Here is a 22,976-nt window from a genome sequence, read left to right as displayed (position 1 = left end):
CTAGGTTGAGATTGCATTTCATTCTTGTGAGCATGGCTATTGTCAAAAAATAAAACTAAAGTAAAATAACAATACATAAAACAAAAACAAATATTCTATACAACCCAACCAAATCAAGCAACAAACAAATGAGGTGAGGATGTGAAGAGAAACATTTCAATCCTGTTGAGGAGAATGTCAGTTATATTTGAAATAACTGTGAGGGTTCCTCAAAAAAAAAAAAAAACAAAACTAAAATCAAACAATCAAGTGACATATTAAATCATTATTAGTAACCTATCTAAAAGAACGCAAGTCAGCATACCATAGAGACACCTGCATATCCATGTTTATTGTGACACTAACACAATAACGCAGATATAGAGCCATCTATATGACCATCAATGGATGAATGTGTGATGTGATATATTGTGCAGCCCAATAAAACTTATCTGGGCATCAGAGGACAGAGCCAGCCACTAGATTAGACACAGAGGCCAGATAATGATGGCACCTACCCTTAATCCTAACATTTGGAAGACAGAGATCCAAGATCCATCTGGATCTCTATGAATTCAAGACCACACTGGGAACAGAGCCAGGCAGGGTGGCACACACCTTGAGATCCCAACACTTGAGATCTCATGCTTTTCCTTGGAAGCACACACACCTTTAAAACCAGGAAGTAAGATGGCAGGGTAGAAATAGGTATATAAGGCTCAAGGAAACAGGAACTCACTCTTTTTTTTTTAGACTGAGGATTTCCTAGAGGGGAGAACTAGTGGCTGGCTTGTTCTGTTTCTCTGATCTTTCAACTTTCATCTCAATATCTAGCTCCAATTTTGTTTTGTATTTTATTAATAAGGCCTTTTAAGATTTGTGTTACATGAATGGATAAAGAAAACATGGTATATAAGCACAATGGAGCACTATTCAGTTATAAATAAGAATAAAATCTTGTCAAATGCAGTGGAATGCATAGACTGGAGGAAACCATGTTAAGAAAAATAAGCCAGGCACAGAAAGACAGTGTTTTTGCTTTTTCTCTTATAGATAGAAAGTGAAAATTCAATTAAAAATTTTATGTGAAAGTAGAAAAATTACTAAGAATAAAAAATATTTGGGGGTATGGAGTTTGTAAGAAGACACAGCCAGTTCATACGGTGCATTGCACACATAGAGAAACCACAGTAAATCACATTAATCTTTATAACAAAGAAACTAATTAATTTTTGCTTAGTTTGTTTATCTCTAATTTTATCCATTGTTCCACAAATAATGAAGATGCATCTTTGTGACTGGAAGAAAATTCCTTTGTGTAGATGTTTCACATTATTTTTCTCCATTGTTCTGATATTGGGCATTGTAGAGGCATTTCATGTAATTTTCTCACATGTAGTAACTCTTACATTTTATAGAGCTACAAAAAAAAAAACCACAACCCCATGTTTTTCTATATAACATAAAAGCAATAACAGTCTAAAAGAACAAAATAAATCAAGGGGTAGGAGAAAAATAAGGGACTTTTAGGGGCTATGGGTTAGGTATGCTCAACATAATATAGATATACATATCTATACTTAAATATAGACACATTATAATGCACATATGCATGCACACTTGTATCATGAAAATGTCCTTATATAGTACAGTAACAGGGACTGTAAAAAAACATTACAATTACATTCTCCAATGGAAGGTAAAGGATTCACACAGTAAATGAGAAATTTGTTTAAATTTAAATGAAAAGCAATAGATTTTTTTTATCTCTACTGCTGATAGTGCTGTAGAGGAGAGAATGAATAGAGGAAGACAGGGTTTGAGAGGCCAGTCAATAAAACATTGATACTGTAACTTCAACAGCTCTTTTGGTTGTCACAGAAATTTCTGGTCTTATGACAGAAGAAACTTAGAGTAAGAGAAACTAAAATCTTAGCTCTGTCTTATAAAGGATAGAGAAAGACCTTCAGGGCCAAAAATGCTATCAGTTCTCTTCTGGGGAGAAGGTAGCAACTAAGATGTCTCCTGTGGCCTGACCCAACAACTTGGGCTCTACTCATTTATCTCAGTAGCTGGAGCCCTGGATATTTATAGAAAGAGCTGTGATGACAACAGACAGAAGGTAAATTAATTTGAGCAAAGGCCCCCAGTGGCTGAGACACGAGGCCTTCCTGACTGGGTTGTCTAATGTATGCAACTTTTTCTTTTTTTTTTTTTGATTCTCTAACAAAGGCTCAGTCTTGTCACGTCTCTGGTAGCATTTAACTGAACACCAGGGGAAAAAGAAACACAATCTAGGCCAACCATCATGTGGAGGGAAAAGCCCTTTCCTGAAAAAAAGAAATGCAATAAAACAAAAACTTGTCTCAGTTCACTGGAAGGTTCAAAGAGGACAGTGGGATTATTAGTAATTCTCATATTTTCTACTTTCTGTGAACTGAAACGTCCTCCTTTCTTGGATCCCCTGAAGTCCCTGTAGAATATGTCAGCCAGTAGGCAGTTGGGCAGGCTCGCGGAGATTGCACAGCATGTGTAAATATGTTCTTTCTCTCTCATCTTTTCTATCTGTGTACTTCCCTGGTTTCTTCTGCAAGGGGCAGGTATGGAATCATTTTGTCTGTGTGTTCACCTGAAATTTAACCCCATATCTCAAAGTTTCTGAGATATACAGACAAGTTTGCGTGAGTCCTAATCCTGATTGTAATTACCTCTTGCAGAGTTAGCTTGAGAAAGTCAAATAGCCTTTCTTAACCTTAGTGGATTGTAGATGAATTTCTAAACAGTCTTATTAAATAAGAAACACAGAGCCAAACACAGGGATGAAAACCATAGGGATCAGAGAAATAGTGAGAGCCACCAGCTAACCTTAGCTTCCCCAAAGAGATAGAGAGCTGCTTCCTGTCTAACCCATGCCTTTATTGCCTTGCTGTTCTGCCTTCTCATTAGCTCTTAGCCCAGCCACCTCACTTTCTCGTCATTGCCTGTCTATACAGACCTTCAGGTCTCTATAGTTGGTACCAGGATTAAAAGTACCATGCTTGGCTGTGTCCTTGAACACACAGAAATTCTACCTGCCATGTGATGGAATTAAGGGCATGTGCTACCACTGCCTGACTTTTGTTTCTGGCTGGGTATGTCCTCTGATCTCCAGGCAAACTTTTATTTATTAACATACAAACAAAATATCGTCACATTTCAGCACAAATAAAATATCACCACAGTGGATTCACACATTGTCCTTAGAGTATGAAATGTTCCATAGTGGTTCATGTCTTTAAACGGTTAGTCCTTGCATGCTCTTGTTCCTTGGAACAAGCCTTTATCTGGGGCTTAGCTCAAGGAAATGAGTCACTGGACCAAGTCTTGAGGTTGCTTAGGTCAGTACCACTTCCTGTTCTCTCTGTTTTATGACTGTAGATACCTTGTGACCAGTTGCCTCACATTCTTGCTATAATGCCTTCCTCATCATTGTGGATTACATCTGTTCTTAAATTGTAAATCAAATAAATTCTTCTAGGATCTATTGTTCACTTGATCCCCATCATACCTCTGTTGATCTTTTCACCACTGCAGTTTTTTTTTTCTCTCCTGTTGAGGGTTCAGGAAAGACAGAACAGAGATTATCGAAGCTTACAAGGATGAGGCTTTGAAAAGACTTTAGGGAGAAATTGCCCCTTTTGACAATGATAGTTTGGGCCCTGTATCATCAAAGCTAGATTTAAAACATGAGATGATAACCATTAGTTGTTAGTCTAGAAGACTAGACAAGCCTCAGTTACCTGGAGTCCATGATGAAATGGTGTCTCCTTTTCTACTAGCATGCTATTTCTTTAGCTCTAGGTCCCACCCCTTTTTCCACTGTTGGTATTCAAAGTTTATTCTTCTTTCAAAACAACAACAATAACAACAAAAATCTAAGACACCACATTCTCTTTTTGATTTTTTTTCCAAATAAAAGTCATGGATGCTTCCTCTAACATTTGATAACCTCTTTTCTGACTTTCTTGAGCTATTTGTCACATTTTGCTTTTATTTAAGTAATTTATAATCACTTCTTATCTTTTCCTTTAATGAATCTACTCAAATGCAGATTCCTGGCCATACTTATGCTCTCCCTGACTAGCCTATTTCCTGGCAAATAGCAGATACTCAATTAATGTTTGACAAACCAGTGGATGATTGATCATTTTGGCTGAATAATTTAGGATAATACCTTCCACTTTCCAGGCCTTGGTATCCTTTGAGACTCTGAGACTTTGAAACTTCTTTTTTGTTTGTTTATTTATTTGTTTGTGTTTGGTGAAATGATCATTTGTATCTCATCTCTGCCACCAATTTGCTTAACTTTGCAAATGACTTATGCACTAAATCTCCATTTTATAATATACAAATCATATCATCATTCTTATAAAGAGGCTTGGAGGTTTAATGTTAATGTCTATAAAGTGTTCCATGGTCCACACTGAACATAAGGAAGTACCTAAATTCTGTTGTTAGTTTGGAAAGGAAATGATAATAATAGAAACAGTCTTTCTTCCTTTAAGTTTCTTTGTGTCAGCTATTTGGTCTCAGCAATAAGAAAAGTAACAAATACAACCTGTAAACTGTGGCTAAACTTGCTTACCTTCTCAGAACAGGGTAGAGTTAGATTATAGAAGTAGAACACTGACATGTAAGAGAACTTTAAGAAGGCTAGGTCTCCATAGCCAAGCACTTGGCCAAGCTCCTGGAGTTCTGTTGAGGAGAGGGAGGAGGGGCTATAAAAGCAAGGGGGGACAAGATCATGATGGGAAAAACCACAGAGACAGCTGACCCGAGCTAGTGGGAGCCCATGGACTCTGGGTTGACAGCTGGGGAGCCAGCATGGGACCAACTACACTAAGCCCCTTGAATGAGGGTGACAGATGTGTGGTTTGATCTATTTGTGAGTCCCCTGGCCACAGGACCAGGACTCATCCCTAGTACATGAACTGGCTTTTTTAGAGCCCATTCCCTATAGTGCCATGCCTTACTCAGTCTTGATGCGGTGAGGGGAGAGGCCTGGGCCTGCCCCAACTTGGTGTGCCAGCCTGTGTTGACTACCTAAGGGAGGCCTTACCCCTATGAGGAGTGGGTGGGTGAGATGGGGGGAGGTGAGGGGGAAAGTTGGAGAAGGGGAGGGAGAGGGAACAGTAGGCAGTATGTAAAATCCAAAAAAAAAAAAAAAACCCAAAAAAACCTTTAAACAAGTAAACCTTTAAAAAAAGAAGAAGACTAGGTCTCTTCCCAGTGACTGAACTATGATCACAGGCTCTGTCACCCTACCATTTCCAGTGGCTTCTGGCTCCTTTAACCCATCAGCTATGCCATCACATGAGGGACAGATCAACTAATTTCTCCTTTCCTAGAGTCAGAGGATTGATGATTTCATCCCTTCCTAGAGCAAAGGGTGTTATTATTTCCTTCCAACTCAATTTCTGTCTTTTCAAATCATTCCCATATTTTAAACTTTTAGGGACTAGCCAAAACTTCACCACTTCTCAGACCAAAGCAGTTGGGATATTGTGCTCCAGTTGGATTTGTGGTCTACTGAGCTCTACTGCAGGTATTCTAAGCATTTTCAAGATGCCAAGTCATGTGCTGACTTATATATGAAGTAGACACTTCATGATGCTGACTTAGAGAAAACAGGGATAGATGAACATTACAGTCGAATGTCCAGGAGTGGTTTCAACATAAAGTTATCATGAGAACTATACCTGACCAAAGTTGGAAAGAATCTCCCTAGAAGGCAATAATCCCAAACTGTGCTCAGCCTTAATTGTCAGTGAGGCCCCCAAATGTTTTAAAGGTTGTTCCTACACGATGATATAAGGACTCATGTGGGGCTGGCCTGAACTTAGGTGCAAAATATTGCAAGATTTGGTTTATAAATTCAAGCCAGAGAGTTAGTTCAGTGGCCACCAATCCCAGCTGATCATCAAAATCTAGTAGAGAAGGTTTGAAAAATCCTCTTTGAAAAGGAAGATATTTGTAGTTCCCAGTTCTTCAGAAGGACTTCAAGATACCTTCTAATTTAAGGACAGGAAACATGTTTTCATTTACAGCTACCAGGTGATTTTAAGACTAGGCAGATTGAAGAAGCACAAAGCCCATCTACCTTATACCACAGGGGAAACATATATATCTCCACAATGTATTTTCAGGCCTCTTCTATCCTAACAGGAGCTCTAATACCCCATATATACCATGCTCTATTAATTTAGCATTTGAAAGTTTTGTTTCAATTAATACCCTGGGATAATTAGATAGAGGCATTGTTTTCTCTAATACTTTCTATCTCTATTCTTGCTTCACATACATAGTATCAATTCCCTAGGTCCAGTTTCTAGCTAGTTGTTCTTCTACAAGCCAACATGTAGAAAATAATCTTTATGTCACCGGAACTGTGCAATTCATTTGACCTGCATTGATTCACTGGGTCCTATGGACTTCCTCTGAGAAGAACTGTTATTACCCTCATTTCATAGACAAAATTGCAGCAGATAAGTTAATTGATTTTCCTAAGTTCCTCGCAAATGGCAAAATCAGGATTGATTGTTCACAAGCTTACTCTAGGAACTGTTCTCTGCAATGTGCTACCATGCTTTAGAGATTTTTTTTTTTTTTTGGTTTTATGAGACAGGTTTTCTCTGTGTAGCTTTGTGACTTTCCTGGATCTCGCTCTCTAGACCAGGCTGGCCTTGAACTCACAGAGATCCACCTACCTCTGCCTCCCAGTGCTGGGATTAAAGGCATGCACCACCACCCGGCATGCTTTAGGGATTTAATATTAGTGTGTCTGAATGTCTTTCTGTCCAATTCCAAGTTCATATATGTAGGTCATACATAGTCACCTTCAACATCTTCATTTTCCATAAAATAGTTAAGACATTTTTCCAAATAAATCCATTTTACTCTTGCAATAAAGTGATCTTATTTCTACAAGTATGGCTTTTTATATATGTTTGGGAGATATCAAAATTCATTTTAAAACACCCCATTTGCCCTTTCTTTTAATGTAACTAAAGTCCTGTGTTTTCCTAAACAGATGTGGGCAAAGTCATTAGTGTTTAGTCACCAGCTCTCTTGACATGAGAAATGGAGAGTAGAAGGCCATAGTGGTATTTATCAATTTTTTGCTAAATACTCATTATGGCTAATTTCAAAATATCCACTGACACTGGTTGGAATGGGGAAAGACATATATGATTTTTTTTGTTAATAAGAAAGTGGAGTATCTCTTCCATTGTCTTTTGAAATTTCTTGTCTTTAAAATATTTATTTTTAGCATGCATATTTAGTTATGTGTTTATGTGTATGTGGGGTTATATCCATGTGAGTGTAGGTATTCATGGAGTTCAGACCATTAGGTCCCCTGGAACCAGAATTATAGATAGGTGTCAGTAGTCCAACATATAGTGAGGGAAGTGATCTTGGGTCTGTTGCATGAGCAGTGCATGCTTTTCACCACTAAGCCAGACCTCCAGCCCCCAAAATCTTTCTTCTTGCTCACATATGTTGCATTACTTTTCTAGATCCAATTTCTAGGTAAATGTAGTCATGAAAACCAAGGTTTATGGAATGATCTCTATGTTCCAGAGACTATAAAAGTAATTATATATTCTTTAACCCTAGCATTTTTGTATTTTAATATTCAAGAGGAAGTGTGGTGTTTCATCTTGACCATCAGTTGACTGGATTGAGAAGCACCTAGAAGATTACTTAAGTTCACCTATGTACACTTCTACAGAAGTTCTTCCAAAAAGAATTAACTAAGAAGGAAGATGATCCTGAATAGGCATAGCATAAACTCACAGATTGGGGACCCAAATGGAATAAAAAGGGGGAAGGAGAAAGCCTGCAACATAGGGCTTCTTTCTCTTTGTGTCCTATCAGCCTTGTGAGCTGTTCTACTCACTGCCCTCTTCCCAGGGGTTTTCCTTAGCTATTTTATGTGATGAATACAAGCTGCTACTGGAATTCCCTAATGCTAATTGCCCTACTCTAGTCACTGGCATATAATACAACAATCCTGATGGCTGCAGGAGACAAAAGTGAAAAGGTGAGTCTGGGCTTAAGCACACTCTAGTCAGACATCATCAAAATTTCCAGCACAAATACCTGCAGGACCTTAATGGACACATTCTCTCATGCATCTGTAACATATGTCAAAGCATACTTGACAATTAGAAGGATGGACAAAGAGACTTTATGTAAAATATAGGGCACTTTACAAATGATCTGCAACATTAGGTATCAGCCCCAAGATCCTTCCTAAATCATTTGTTTTCTCAGTCCACATTCCTTCCTTCTGCTGGGGCTGTTGCGACTTACTCCTTCAGAGGCCACATCTCTTGTTTTCTATTAGTATTATATGCTTCCTGCTGTGGCTTGTGATTCCTCTGTCTGTGAGATTCTGTTTCCATCCTTCAAGGCTTCTTTGCTAAGCCTCTTGGCTTTCCTACTTTATCCTTCTACTTTTTTCTCCTCACGTTGTAACTTCCTCAGTCATGCACTGTTCTTTTTGGGATGTTTTCTCCATCACCAATGGGACTTCCAGTCTCAACTCTATGCTTTTGCCTCTATTAATTTTGTACAATACCGTTCCCTTTTCTCCTCTGTGGATTTCAGACAAAGCAGCCTTTGTCGGTGTATGTTTTATTTGCCTCTATAACAGAGGCTGTCACTGTCCTCTTTATTTCCAGCATACATACATCCCATGTTTCTGCCTACCCTCTCTCTCAACTCCCTAGTGCTTCCTCTGCTTCAACCTAAAACCCACTACTTTTATCTTCCTGTTTCCTCCCTAAAGATTTTCCCATCATTCTTCCATCAGCTCACTATTTTTGTTTCCCTTTCATTTTTTCCTGAAACTTTTCTGGCTAAGTGTATTTTCCCTTTCATGATGCAAAAACTGAGAGGCAGTTTGTATTGATATATCTATTCACACCAGAAGGGTAACATTCTTTTTTGAGGCTGTATACTCAGTTCTTGTCACCGACTTCTGGGAAAACAGAACAAAACAAAACAAAGGAAAACACGTCTGTCTTCACACTGAAGTCTCTTTAATGAGCTTCTGCACAAAATAACAGGGAAAGAGCCCGGAAGTGCTCAAGATTCAGAGCCAAAGGTCAAAAATCAATGATTATTCAACAAAGAAATTCACTTCCAGGTCACAGTTTCTGCATCGAGAAAATGAATGGGCAGCAGAGTGGAGCATCTGAGAATGGAGATTTAGTGATGGTCAGGTCAATGTTTATTTAGTAGTTCGTCTTACTTCCTAGCTCATGGACTTGGAGTTCTTCTTTGGAATAAGAAAAACTAAGTGCCAAAGGAATCATTCAATAGGACTGAGAATGTAAAATGTTTAACACATTGCCAAGCTAATAATAAGTACTCAATATTCCTACTTATTGCTGTGATACTCTTGAGATGACATGGCTTCTCATATGTGTCTTACTTTGTTCATGGTGTTCAGCTCCATCTGTAATTTCTTTTACTCCAGGCGTATTCCTGAAGTGTCTTCTATGACTCCTTTTATCACATATTTTGCAAATCCTTCTCCAATCACCCCATTGTTGCAAACAGAATCAGTTGTTCCCCTGTGTATCTCGGAGGAGTGTATCAGGCTGTGCCTAGGTCTAATGTCGAATTTTGTATATTTAAGTTCATTTATGGGTATGATCTTCGCACCTCAACCTATATGTACTCCTAGGAATGCAAAATCTGTCTTTGTTCTCTGTTTCTAATTACTAGACAAAGTGGTCAACATACAGTAGATGCTATAAATACATTTGTTACTAAATGAAGAAAGAGACAATAATGATTTTTAGTCATCTTGTAACTAATGAATAAATGAAGACAAAGACCGAATTCCTACAATGAAGCTTTGGCCTTGTGGGCAGCAACCTGGTAGGACCATGTCAGACAAACACCTCTAGCTTCCAGCCTGGCTATCTTGGTTTCAACTGCCACATTTCAACAAATAGGATATGAAACTTATTTACAAGTGTAGAGTTGGTTGGAGTGCCAGGCCAGAATGTAGAGCAATGCAGGTTGGGCGACCAATCAGTAGAGTAATCTACTTTATGTGTTTCTCTCCTAGCACAAATTCCTGGAAGATTTGGAATCTTGATTCAGTCTTATCTTTTATTTCCTTAATTTTATTATTATTTTCTCATATTTAGGAGAATGACCCAGGGGGAAAATCAAGTATAATGGGATTTCCTTTAGGTAAATTGTAATTCCCAACTGTGTACAATCCCTCCCCCCTTTTTTTTTATCTAATGCCTTTGCTTTTTTATTTGTTAGTAAATTTGGGGCCAATAAGATGGTCCAGCAGATAAATGCACTTGCTGCCAAACGTAATGACCTGAGTTAAGACCCCAGAACCCACATGTTATAAAGACACAAATGACTTCCCCAAGTTGTTCTCTAACCTCCATGCATGTACACACACACTAAATTAAATGAGGTTAAATATTTTTATTTTCTTTAATTTTTTATTTATTATTTGGAAATCTAATCATGTGCCCCAATCACACTCACCTCCCAGTCTTCCCATGTCCACCCCCTCCCCTGTGATGTCCCCCAACCAAAGAAAAAGAAAAAAAACAAGTCCATTTTGTGTTATCTATACATTCACTGGAGCATGGTCAAATTCCTAGTGACCAGCCCTGCCCCAGGAAAGATGAGTCTTTTTCTGCCTGCATCCATTTGCCAGAAGCCATCAGCTAAGGAGGGCCCTGTGGTGGATGGAGCCCAGCTCTTCAGTGCCCAAGGCTTCAGGCAGCAGCCTCGACCATGGGTGTGGGTGGTATCATGGGTGGCAGACATTAACATGGCTCTTGGTTATATCAGGACCACTGACCCTCACATGGCCTTCACCAGTTACATGGACCAGGATACCTAACATGGTCTCAGGTGGTTAAACAAGCCGCTCACATCAGCATGGCTCCCCAAGGCAGAAAAGCCCAAGGACATCATCAAGGCATCAGGCAGCTAGGTATGTCCAAATGGATCCCAGGTTTCTTCATGGCCTGGGGAAGCAGCGCGGACCACCAACACCAACGTGGCCTCTCATTGCATTGAGGACCATGGTGGTCCTTCGGGAGGTCCAATCTAAAAAGTGAAACTTTCCTCATCTCTGGCCTTCCTTTTTCCACAGAGCTGAGAGATGCTACAGCTGAGCCACAGGTTCAGGAGATGAGTCTGCACCTGCTTAAGCTCCGGGATGTTGTACACCATCCTGCAAAACCTACTGGGAGACAACAGCATGGAGAGGTCAGCCCCCTGTCTCACCTGTCACTACCATCACATCTCCACTTCCACCTCTCTTTCTAGCCCATGCAGCACTGCTTTGCTCTTTCTCACCTCTGGGTCACTTATTTGTTCCTAGTAGTGGTGCCTGCCTGCCCTGGGACTGCAGGGACCCAGGCAGCACTTTGGTGTCTTCATCTCTCTGCACTTGACAATCCCCATTGCTTCCTGATACTTTTGAGGATAATATCAACTTCTATCTAAGATATATCAGGGATTTATCACATGCTGTTCTGTTTCTAGGAAGATAAATTTATATTCCTTTTCAATTTTTTTATTGAAACTAGTTTTTATGCAATGTATTTTGATTATACATTCCCTTCTCCCAAATCCTCCCAGATCCTCCCCGTTTCCCAACCTACCCAAATCCATACCCTTTCTCTGTCATTAGAATACACACAGGCATCTAAAAATTCTAAAAATAAACTAAAATAAAAACAAACAAACCAAAATAGAGCAAAACAAACAAACAAACAAACAAACAGAAGACAGAGTCAAAGAAAATCTCTCTCACCTGCCAGTCCCACAGCCACTCAGACCCGACCAAGTAAACACAGAGACTTATATTGGTTACAAACTGTATGGCCGTGGCAGGCTTTTTGCTAACTGTTCTTACAGTTTAAATTAATCCATTTTTATTAATCTATACCTTGCCACGTGGCTTGTGGCTTACCGGTACTTTACATCTTTTTTGTCCTGATGGCGGCTGGCAGTGTCTCCCACACCCAGCTTCCTGTTCTCTCAATTCTCCTCTCTGTTAGTCCCGCCTGTACTTCCTGCCTGGCCATTGACCAATCAGTGATTTATTCATTGACCAATCAGCAACACATTTGACATACAGACCATCCCACAGAACTTCCCCTTTTCTTTTCTTAAAAAGGAAGGTTTTAACCTTTACATATCTCTAAAGTTAGCTTGGTATATTTGGGAATTTGGGCGTAGCTTCTCTTACCACTTCCTGCTGGAGGGGGGCGCTGTATCTTATGGGGACATAAAGAATATTTTAGGGTTATGGAGTAGTCCATGAGGGTGTATCGTCTGAGCCAGTTGCCTTGAAATGGTTCTGGATGTTGGATCATCTGGGCCATGGTGTCATTGGAGACCTTTCAGGTGGTCTTGGCTGGTCAAACTTGATGTATCTTAATCTGGAACAAATCCATAGCCTCTGGCTTTCTGTGGAAACAAAAGCAGAGTCTCCTTTCCAAAGTAACACATCCTTACATGCAAATTTTGAAGTCAAGGTACCTTTAAAATATACATTTTGGCATAACTCAACAGCTTTTACAATCAAATTTTTTTTGTAGTTACGAATTTCAAAGAGAACATAATCCAGATTCTTTGTGTGGTAGCCATCTTTATGTGGCTTACTTTTTTATATTAGCTTGAGCCTATTGCTTTGAACTGCAGCCTTCTAAGCCTGAAACAGCACTGGTGCTGCTGACTCCGCCCACTTTAGCTTTCCAACATGGCAGTGATAAGTTTTCTGCCAGCTCTGGGAGCCATCAACTTTCAGAAATAGTGGGTCTATGCTTCTATCAAAGCAGCGTGTAGCCCAGAAACCTCTTTTTTTTGTTGTTGTTTTGTACTAGCAAAGGCTAAATCCACCACACAGCTTAATGTGTCACTTGCAGAGGCCTCATTCCCACCATACTGCAGGTCGAGCATGCACGCTAGGAACCCACCAGTAGCTCAAACCGGCAGGCTGCTGCTAACTTGAAAGAGACAACTAGGAACTGTTTTTAGCTCCGTTTTAGAATCTTTTTTCTCAGGTTTTAGGTGGAAACTCTTGCCCCACGTTGGGTGCCATAGATGCGGTAGATTCAGAGACAAGCATGTTTGAACACATAGAAATCCCACAGAAACACAAAACGGGGAACCATGAAGTATATGCAAAGGATCTATAAGGTACAAAACAAAATAAAGCAAACAAACAACAATAACAACAAACAGAAGAAAAACCCTGACAAAGCATTCTAAGATTATGAACCTTCAAAAATGCCATTGAGTTTGTTGTGTTGGCTATCTACTGCTGGGCATGGGGCCTGCCCTTAAGAGTGGTTTGTCCATGCAATGAGGCTAGGTTGGAGAAAACTAATTTTTCATTTGCAAGTGGTTATCAGTTAGATTAGAGATGAGGGCTTGTGTCCACTTCCTCTCTCATCATTGGGGCCCCATCTGGCTCAAACTTGTGCAGGCCCTGTGCATGATGCCACAGTCTCTGTGAATTTATATATGCATCTGCCCTGCTATATTTAGCAGGCTTAGTGTCCTTGGGGTCCTCAATCCTCTCTGGCTCTTAACAAACTTTCTGCCTCCTCTTCCACAGTGTTCTCTGAGCCCTGAAGGGGGCATTTATTGGATACATTTCTTCTAGGACTGAATGTTCCAAGGTTACTCATTGCATATTTTCTAGTTGTGGTTCTCTGTATTTGTTCTCATCTACTGCAGGAGAATGCTTCTCTGATGATGGCTGAACAAAAACTGATTTAGGAGTGTAGCAGAATGTCCTTAGAAGTCATTGTATTGCTACATTCCTCTAGCCGAACAGTAGGATTATTTGTTTTTTCCCTAGGTTCCTGGCCTATCTTCTCTCGGGTTCTCACAGATCCAAGCAGTGTCAGGTACTGGTTTCTCTTCATGGAGTGGGCCTTAAATCCAATTAGATGGGTTACTTACACAAGCTTGTACCATAGTGCTTCTTACAGGCAGGTCACCATTGTAGATCAAAGGATTGTAGCTGGGGTCCTATTTACCTTTCTCCTTTGGTAGCATGCATAGTACCTTTCAGTACAAAGAACATCGGTAGGTTAGGAGTAAACGCTCTCTGTAGACACCAGCTCAACTTGTCTGTGTTCAGTGAGTTGTGTAAATGCTGTCCTCAGTCAGATGGCCTTACCATCAGCTTGTGAAGAACAACCAATAGGTTTGGCAATGGCGTGGGTTGTTTAAGGGTTTCTATGAGGTTCCTTTTACCAAAAACTGGATTAGATAGAACCCATTTCTGGAACTGGAGGTTTCATTTGGTGACTTATCTAGTTGAAATTTGCCTCCTCTGTTATTTGGTGATTCAATTTAGATTTCTTTCATATATGTATATAATTTAGGAAACTTCTACAATATTAAGTTTCTCTGTGACCCATTAAAAAGCTATTAATTTTAACTGTCCTTCCCTTTGCCCTACTCTTCATCCCCATTTTATGTCCCTGTTCCTTCCCCTTACCCTCACATATCCATAACTACCGACTTCCCTTTCCTAGGGAGATTCATCTCCCACTCCACCCCTCCCAGTCCCTTACATTTTACCTAGGCTCTGTGGTTATGTGAATTGTAGCCTGATTATTGAATACTTAACATTTAACATCTACATACAAGCAGATACATACCATATTTGTCTTTTTGTGTTTGTATCATAGGTTTTTTTTGTTTTGTTTTTTTAACTTCACTCAGGATGATTTTTTTCTAACTCTATCCATCTACTTGGAAAGTTCATGATTTCATTTTTAATGAATATTAAAAGTATTCATTAAAAAAATCATTGTGTAAATGTACATCGTTTTGTTTATTCATTTATACTTTGATATACATCTAGTCTGTATCTAATCTCTGACTATTATGAGTAGAACAGCAATAAACATGGATGAGCAAGTGTCCCTGTAGTAGAATGTAGTGTCCATTAGGTATATGCCCAGAAGTGATATAGTTGGATCTTGATGTAGATCTATTTCCAGCTTCCTGATGAACTGTCACACTAATTTCCATACTGACTGTACAAGTTTGCACTCCTACCAGCAATGGATAAGTGTTTCCCTTACTCCACATCCTCATCAGCATGAACTGTCATATTTTTTATTGATCTTAGTTATTTGGATTGGTGTAGGATTGAGACTCAAAGTAATTTTGATTTGCATTTTCCTGATAACTAGGGATGTTGAACATTTCTTTAAGTATTTTTCAGGCATTTAAGTTTCCTCTTTTGAGAACTCTCTGTTTAGATCTGTACCCAATTTTTAATTTGTTTCTTTTCTTCATGTCCAGTTTTTTGTTCTTTATATATTATGTATATGAATCCTCTATCTATAGATGTGCTGGGTAAAAATCTTTCCCCATTCTATAGCTTGTTGCTATAGAATGACTGTGTTCTTTGCCATACAGTAACTTTTCAGTTTCATGAGGTCTTATTTATTAATTGTTGTTCTTAGTGCCTACAATAATGGTGTTCTGTTCACTAAGAGATTTATTAAAATACTCATTTAATAAGCATTTTAATGCAAACTTTCTATAGGTTGCCATGTGGCATACTGAGAATAATACATAGTGATGGCTTGAAGGACAGTCCTGAAAGAGAAGTGAAGGGCTCAGAATTCTGTTTTGTGACTCTTACCTTTTATTAACTCTGTCACAAGTCATGTGGATCCCCAGCCTCCATTCTTGCATATCAGAAATAGGTGTGATAAGAATGCCTTTCTCTGTTATTCACAAAGGTAATACAAAGGTTAAGGAAGATGCTGTGTTAAAGAGCTCCAAAAGCTGTAAAGTTTTGCAGAATTACAAAGTAGCGAATGAGAAATTTTGGCTTATTTTTCATCCAATTTCATTCTCTCCATTTGAGGAAGCTGTTATAACCCAAATGTGAGACTCAATAATGAAATCTTCACAGTGGTCCCTAAGAGGCTCCTCAAATTTCCACCTCTGGGATAGATCCTGCAGTGCATACTTCTACCTGGAGTTGGACAAGAGACCAAAAGATAATGAATTCAAAGCCAGTCCAGGCTAGTCCAGGCTACATAAGAAGTTTGACAATAGTCTGAGTTGCATAGTAGGGCCCTGTATCAAAATCATCAAAATAAAAAATTAAAAATACTGTATTTTTAGTATAAAGAGTAATACAATATGATACAGCATCAATCATAAATTATTCTTTAACATAAAAACATATACATGTTATGGCTCTTTGAAGGTATCGTGGCACTTTGTCTACTACACTGGATGCATAGGTTTTCCTGCTTGTGTATCCTAAAAATGGTGGTGCATTTTACTAAGAGAACATGATACTAGCACCCAAAGGAAGTCTGATTTTCTGTTTGAACTAGAAACTCAAGTTCAGCACAGTTGACATTTTCACTGGTGTTACCCTGTGCTGTGAAGGGCTGTTCTGCTCACTGTAAGGTATTCAAGGGAGTTCCTACATCCTGTTCACTAGAGCCTAGCAACACACCAGCCCCACTTTTAATAGCCAAAATACCTTTGTACATTTCCAAGTACCCCACTGAAAAAGAAAAATCATACCTGATTGAGTCACTGTTCTGGAATAGTCTTTCTAGATAAAAACATATAATTTTTTGAGAGTCATGACAAAGGCTCCACATATGACTCTTGCTGAAGTTGTCATACGGATCTACAGAGCTCTTTCTGGTTTCATATTAACTTCATTTTCTCCTGTTATTCCTATTGCCTATGTATTCCAGTGTCTCTATCCTCCTACTGGGCCTGTGGGACTCTTCCTTCTCTGTGGAACACACTCCCTTGGATTACCCATTTATTTAACTCTAGTATCTGCTTCCCTTTTCTATTTAATCATTTATCTATTTAATAGTCTATCCTCACCAGACTTTAAAAAAATATAACAACCCAGACCCTTAGCATTTTTCTTCCCAATGTTTTTTTGTTTTTTTGTTTTTTTTTTTTGTTGTTGTTGTTGTTTTTTTGTTTTTTTTTAGTTTTTCAAGACAGGGTATTTCTGTGTAGTTTTGGTGCCTGTCCTGGAACTCACTCGGTAGCCCAGGCTGGCCTCGAACTCACAGAGTTCCGCCTGCCACTGCCTCCTGAGTGCTGGGATTAAAGGTGTGTGCCACCACCGCCCGGCCGTTTCATCCTTTTGTTTGATTCTGCATTTTCTCTCCTCCTCTCTCCCTGTCTTTCTCACTTCATTCTCCTTTGTTGTCCTGTAGATTTTCAACATGTAACTTTCCCACAGATTATAATGAATGTTTCTGTACTACACCATGTGATTTATGCTATTTAAGAATTTACTATGTTTATGATTTATAGCTTACTTCTGCTAGAAAATAAACTTCACAAGGACAGGGATCTTTGTCATGCTGGTTTTTCTTGAGTATATTCCCTAACTTTTGCATAGCAGATGCTGTTTCCCCATGTGTTAGGTGGAATTGAGGCAGAATTGAGGTCAGGGCTTGAGCATCTTCTTCCCTCTTCTGCCTCTGAAACTGTGGGCTGTAATACATACACACCATGTGCTTTTTAACCATGTCTGCTATGGGGAGGATTTGATGCTTTGTCCTTATGCACTGCCATTCTGCTTGACCATGTTTGTCTTTGTAACTGCCTCTGCCTCTTTGCCCCTGGGCTGCCTGGAGCAGCATAAGGAAAACTCGAACACTCAAGATCTGAAACAGCTGATTCTGCAATTCCTAGAGTCTTTCTATCTGTGAAGAGGAAGGATTCAAAAGAGGCTTGAAACAGCCTGCCCTTGCTTGCTGTGAACTAAATGAGTGATAGGGGAGGATAAAAGAACTCCTTTCAGATCTTCATGTAGGGCATTATTTACCATCAGAGTTGCTAAATAGAAAGGCCAAGGTGTGGGTTGCCACGCCATCCTCTCTATACTGTCTGGGAAGAGGCAGAGAAGTTATCTTTGCAGTCAGCACTGGTGTGTGGGAACACCGGGAATCCACACCTTGCCTGAGAGACAGCCCTTGCTGACCCAGTTTCAGCACTACAATGCCTGACACAGCACTGCAATCCGCAACTTTAATAACTTGGTGACATACAAAGCAGTCTTGATGCAAAGCAGAGCTGACAGAGCAGCAGAGGACAGGCTCTGCCTCTTGCTGAGCTGTGTGGGGAATCCACTCAAGGTGACTGCAACCTTCCCAGCCCAGTGACAGTCTGAGTTTGCGCTAGTGATGAAAGACGGCTGGCCTGTTTTCCAGGAGGGCATACGTAGGGGTGGCACACAGCTACAGTGAAGGGAACATGCTTGGAAGGACAGGCTGATACAACCTGTTTTTCTGCTTTGATATCATGCCCTTGGTATTCCCACCCTGACCCTTTTCATTCCTTTGCCCTTGACATCATTCAGGCCTGTTTCCGGTTATCCCGACAGCTACATAGTGTATTTCAGGCCTGAAACTCCTCCCGTTCTTTTTTATTCAGAGCCCAAAGAGTCATCTTCCAAGAGTGTATCAATGGTCATGTTACTTTCTACCTTAAGTCCTTTCCCTGCCATCCATTCGTGAAGAGATATTATTTTTGCAAAACACAGTTATCTGACGCGCGTTCTCTAAGCTATGTTCTAGCTTCTCTAACTCACACCTATTTATTCCTGGTCACCTCTAGCTTCTACTATCTCCATCAAATCAAACCATAGTTTCCTCATTGCAATTTGTTAAATAGACACCATGCATTTCATTCCCTGATGTCCTTAGGTCATGAGCATGCCATGATGATCTAAATGCTCTCTGTGCTGGGAGATTCAGTATTCCACACAATAGTCTTTTCTAATTTCGAGCAGCTCTCAATCTCTGTATGATTTTGTGTATGAAACCCAGACCACTCTGTAACTTTCATATGTCACTATTCCTGCACTTGCCTCATTGCAAAGGCTCTGTAGGATGAGTCTCTTCTAAGAAGTGAATTTAATGGAACTTTATTTAACCAATTTTTCCTGTGCCGGAGTGCCAGGTTCTTTGAACTATTTTTCCTAAGATAAGGTTTTTACAATTCCAGCCCCCTTTCTCTTTCTTTTCTCCACCTATCTTATATTTTTCAGTTTCTTAGAATATACAGGGGAGAATTGTACCTTGTATATGTGAAGATAATCTTAATAATTAGAAGCTATAATAATAACATCTACCTTGGTCCATGGAAATGGGTGTTTTGACCTAAGTTATATGATTTGAATGACTTATTCTCATATTTATTCAGTAGCAGTAAGGGTACACAAAGTAAAATACAGTTCGTGTCTGTCTGTAGATATTGGAGAGGGGTGAAGTGTGGTGTAAGCTTCAATCACAACTCAGTGTGATGAGACATAGGATGGACTATTTGACTACCGAGGAGACATCCCTCACCGGACATGAGACATAAAATGCTTGAGAAAATATTATATATGAATTGCTATCTACATAAAGACTTGAGACCTCAGAGGAGTTCCCCAGGCCAAGGGAGCAAGCACAGTAATGGTGGTATACACGGCAAGAAGAAAGGGATAAGATAGCATGCAGTATTCAACTGCCTCAGAGGACCGGGCATTTCCTTACCAGGGAAGTGTTTATTAAGAGCTCAAATCCTGTGTCCAGACAGCAATTCAAATAGAGTTCTAGAATGCAGAGATTAGTGGGGATTCTAATTGTCAGGACAATTTCTCTGGAAGGAAGAGTCCTTAGGTGGATCTGGAAGGAAGAATGCTATGGAGAGCACAGAGGAGGGGAGATGGATATCTATATGCAAATATGTCCACACATGTACGTCTACTTCATATGCATTTAAACCTTAAATTGACTTTCACTTGCCTTCTACTTTGGTTTCCATAGTAACCCTGGCCACTTATTTTTCTTTTAACCTCCTTTTCATTGTTTCAGGATGAGGTGGGCTGCATGAGGGTTAACCAGTCAGGGGAAGACAAGAGATTTTAAAGCAATTATTTGGACTTTTTCTTTTTCTTTTTCTTTTTTTTTTTTTAAGAAAATTGCTAACTTTGCAATTTAATGCAAACTGTCTCTGGTATATTTGCCCTGAAGGATGCTGTAGGGAGAAACAGGAGCCTTTTCGTTCCCTCCTCCCTGACTTCTATTATTACCGTGCACTTACTGCTAATACAGCATCTAAACTTGCAATCTCTGTAACTATGGCAATAAAATGGGTGAGATTCCTTTCCATTATGACTAGAATTGTTAGGACTTTGCAAACAGCACGTGCGTTTGCACAAGGGAAACGAAAGATACACTCTGGGGAAAATAGTTATTTCAATTCCCTGTAGTGCCTTGGATATCCTGGTCTATCAGTCCACAGCCACATGGAGAATTATCACCACACCACCACCTCATGCCAGAAGATATAGATGCAATGCTTGGTGGATGTTATGTACATCTAAAGATGGGAGAGCACAGCTGTGCACTGTGTGTGAGGTCAGAATTCTAGGTCTGTGACGGCAGTTGGTAGGCCAGAGAGCAGGTTCTATTCCAGGAGCCAGCAAACCTTGTCTCTGAAGGACAAAACAATATGTCTTGAGGCTCTGAGGGTTGTAAGGTTTCTTTTGCCACTACTCTCTCAGTTCCTGCCTTAAAAAAAAAAAGCCACTACAGATAAAACAAGAAGGAATACGCAGCCTGTGTTCCAATACAGATTTACTCATGGACATTGACATCTGAATTAGAATGTTTTATGCTTGTCATTGGGAGAAACACTGATATCATTTCACAGTGAAAATACAGGAGACTCAGAATAGTGAAAGCATGACAGACTTATTCTGCAGATGCTGGACATCCACCTGGACAAAAGGCATAAATGATTGGTTTTCCAGTTGCAGGATCAAAATTCACATCTTCTAAGAAACTTCCTGTAGCAATTAATGTGATGATCCAGAACCAAAATAATTTGTTGGTAAGAACTACTATGGTAGTTCCCAAGTCTTTCCAAAACTCTTCTTGGTCCTAGTCTCTGACTTGACATTTATTTTAGACTAAGCAACATATTCATATCCAACTGGCTTGCCTTGGTGCTGACAGTTTAGCCCCATGGACCACAAATTTCCTGTCATTAGCTGCTATTCTCAGCCCTCCTACTTTTCTTTTCCATCTCCCCCAGGTCCATTGGGAAGGAGTCTTGGGAACTCTGGGCTTAGTCAGGAGAGAACACCCTAGGGCTGCAGAGAGTGGATTGCTGTCTTAATCTCCAAGGAGGCAAGATATGTTAATTATTCAGGACAGTTACAGAAAGGATAATGAGAACTATGAATGAAATTTAAAAAGTGGTCAATTTACCTCTTACAGAGCTTATTCTAGATGACTAAATACATCTTCTTCCACATATGGCTGTCATGCTGGAGAGAGAGCAGATTCCTAGAATTTTCCATTCAGAGCCTGAGTTGCTTTATTTTAAATACTTGGGAACAACTTTTCTGAACAAGGTTGTGGGTGACTCTGTGGAGTACAGAGTTTGACCTCACCTGCCCTTGAGTTTTGGATGAGTAGTGTGACCTTGGAGAAAGCAGCAGCCCTTTCTCGGCATTGCTGTTTCTGTTGGCACTATGTGAATGGATGTGTTCTCCACCTTCAGAGATTAGCCATTACTGTCCCTCCCACATTGTTCCTAAGGAGCACACACATCTGTTTTCTGGATCCATTACTTTGCAAGCCTTGAGGAGACTTTTTCTCTTTTTCTCTCTCTCTCCAGTCCCTAGGAAATCACTGCAGGTCTTTCTTTGGAAAGAACATTAGCTGGCCCTGTGCTAAGCAAATGCATTCAGCTTCTCCCTATCTGATTTCTCCCTTTCTCATTTGTCAGCAAAGGAGAAACCTCCTAGCTATTAATCAAACTCCTGGCTGTGGATAGCTTTAATTGCAGAAACCATGGCTAGATGAGGAATGCTCAACTTTTCCAAAGAGAGCTGGCTGCCTAGCACAGAAGAAAAACAATTAATTACCTGCTTTTCCTGTCCACAACAGAAATGCAGATGAACTAACAATGTTCTGGCTGGCACCAAAATTTCCCTTTCCAAGGTAGAAGGGAATGTCCAAGATGACATTTATGAAGTGGATACCCAAATGCGAGTTCATGTATCAGACTCAGGTTGGGCCCACACATCTGTCTCTGTCGAGCATCTTTGTTTTAATATAGATGCTGGCTTGCTCCATCCATTTTTAAGGAAAATGGCTGAGGTGTTCTCTAAAGAGGGTGTAGCATAATAAATATGATCCATTTGAAGGTGAAATATTTAAAGTGGAGGGAAGGGTATAATTTTAAAAGATTGAAATTGAAAAAGATCAGACTTATCCCTGTTTCCCAACTGACAGAATACTTTTGGATAGTATTCACATTTTCATATAAGAAGAAATATCTGGAGGAAGTCTCTGTTCGTTGTACCTTCTTTTGACCTCTTTACCATCTTTTTGTTTTGTCTAGTTCTGATAGGTTATTTTTTGTTGTCATACTGTATCATAGCACCATATCATATCATTATCCCTTAGAAGCCTGTTTGTTTACTGAGAGACGGAATGGGGAGGTATCTGGATGGGAGGGTACATGGGGAGGAACTGGGACAAATAGTGGGGGGAGGACTGGTAATCAGGGTGTATTCGTGAGAATGAAATCCATTTTCAATAAAAGGAAAAAATGAAATGTAAAAAAGAAAGAAGAACGATCTGAGAGGTGGATCTGTGGCATTGTGTAATATGGGAGTCCCTCTATGAAGTGACACATATGTCAAGGCACATTCAAGATATTCTATGTAAATTTATACTGGACAAGTGGATTATTAAAACATCTTCTCATAGTAATTTTCCTTTTATAGTGTCTTTGCTTAACTGAGAGCTTTGCCTTACTTTCAGATTTTCAGCTGATAGTCAATATAGAGACAGTGGTTCAAAGAGGAATAATTTGGGTCCAAGTTTGTAAATTTTCTGTCTGTTCACATTACA

General features: G+C 39.7%; 1 long non-coding RNA gene across 2 annotated transcripts in view; it reads right to left on the bottom strand.

Annotated features, from left to right (window-relative positions):
- Positions 1 to 10,538: 10,538 nt before the first annotated feature.
- The window catches only part of LOC128097541 (uncharacterized), a 32,972-nt gene continuing 20,534 nt past the window's right edge, over positions 10,539 to 22,976 (bottom strand). The window contains exons 2-5 of one of the 2 annotated variants that reach the window (XR_008213893.1): positions 15,701 to 15,785; positions 13,996 to 14,100; positions 12,272 to 12,492; positions 10,539 to 11,260 (exon numbers count right to left, since the gene is read on the bottom strand). This is a non-coding gene — a long non-coding RNA (uncharacterized LOC128097541). Of the gene's footprint in view, positions 11,261 to 12,271; positions 14,101 to 15,700; positions 15,786 to 22,976 lie in introns of both variants that reach the window. The other variant, XR_008213892.1, reaches the window with a different exon arrangement.

Source organism: Peromyscus californicus, unplaced genomic scaffold (assembly GCF_007827085.1).
Source record: "Peromyscus californicus insignis strain IS unplaced genomic scaffold, ASM782708v3 Scaffold_5__1_contigs__length_169319896, whole genome shotgun sequence".
Taxonomy (NCBI): Eukaryota; Metazoa; Chordata; class Mammalia; order Rodentia; family Cricetidae; genus Peromyscus; species Peromyscus californicus.
The sequence above is the reverse complement of the archived record's forward strand: the minus strand, read 5'-3'. Positions and strand labels throughout refer to the sequence as shown.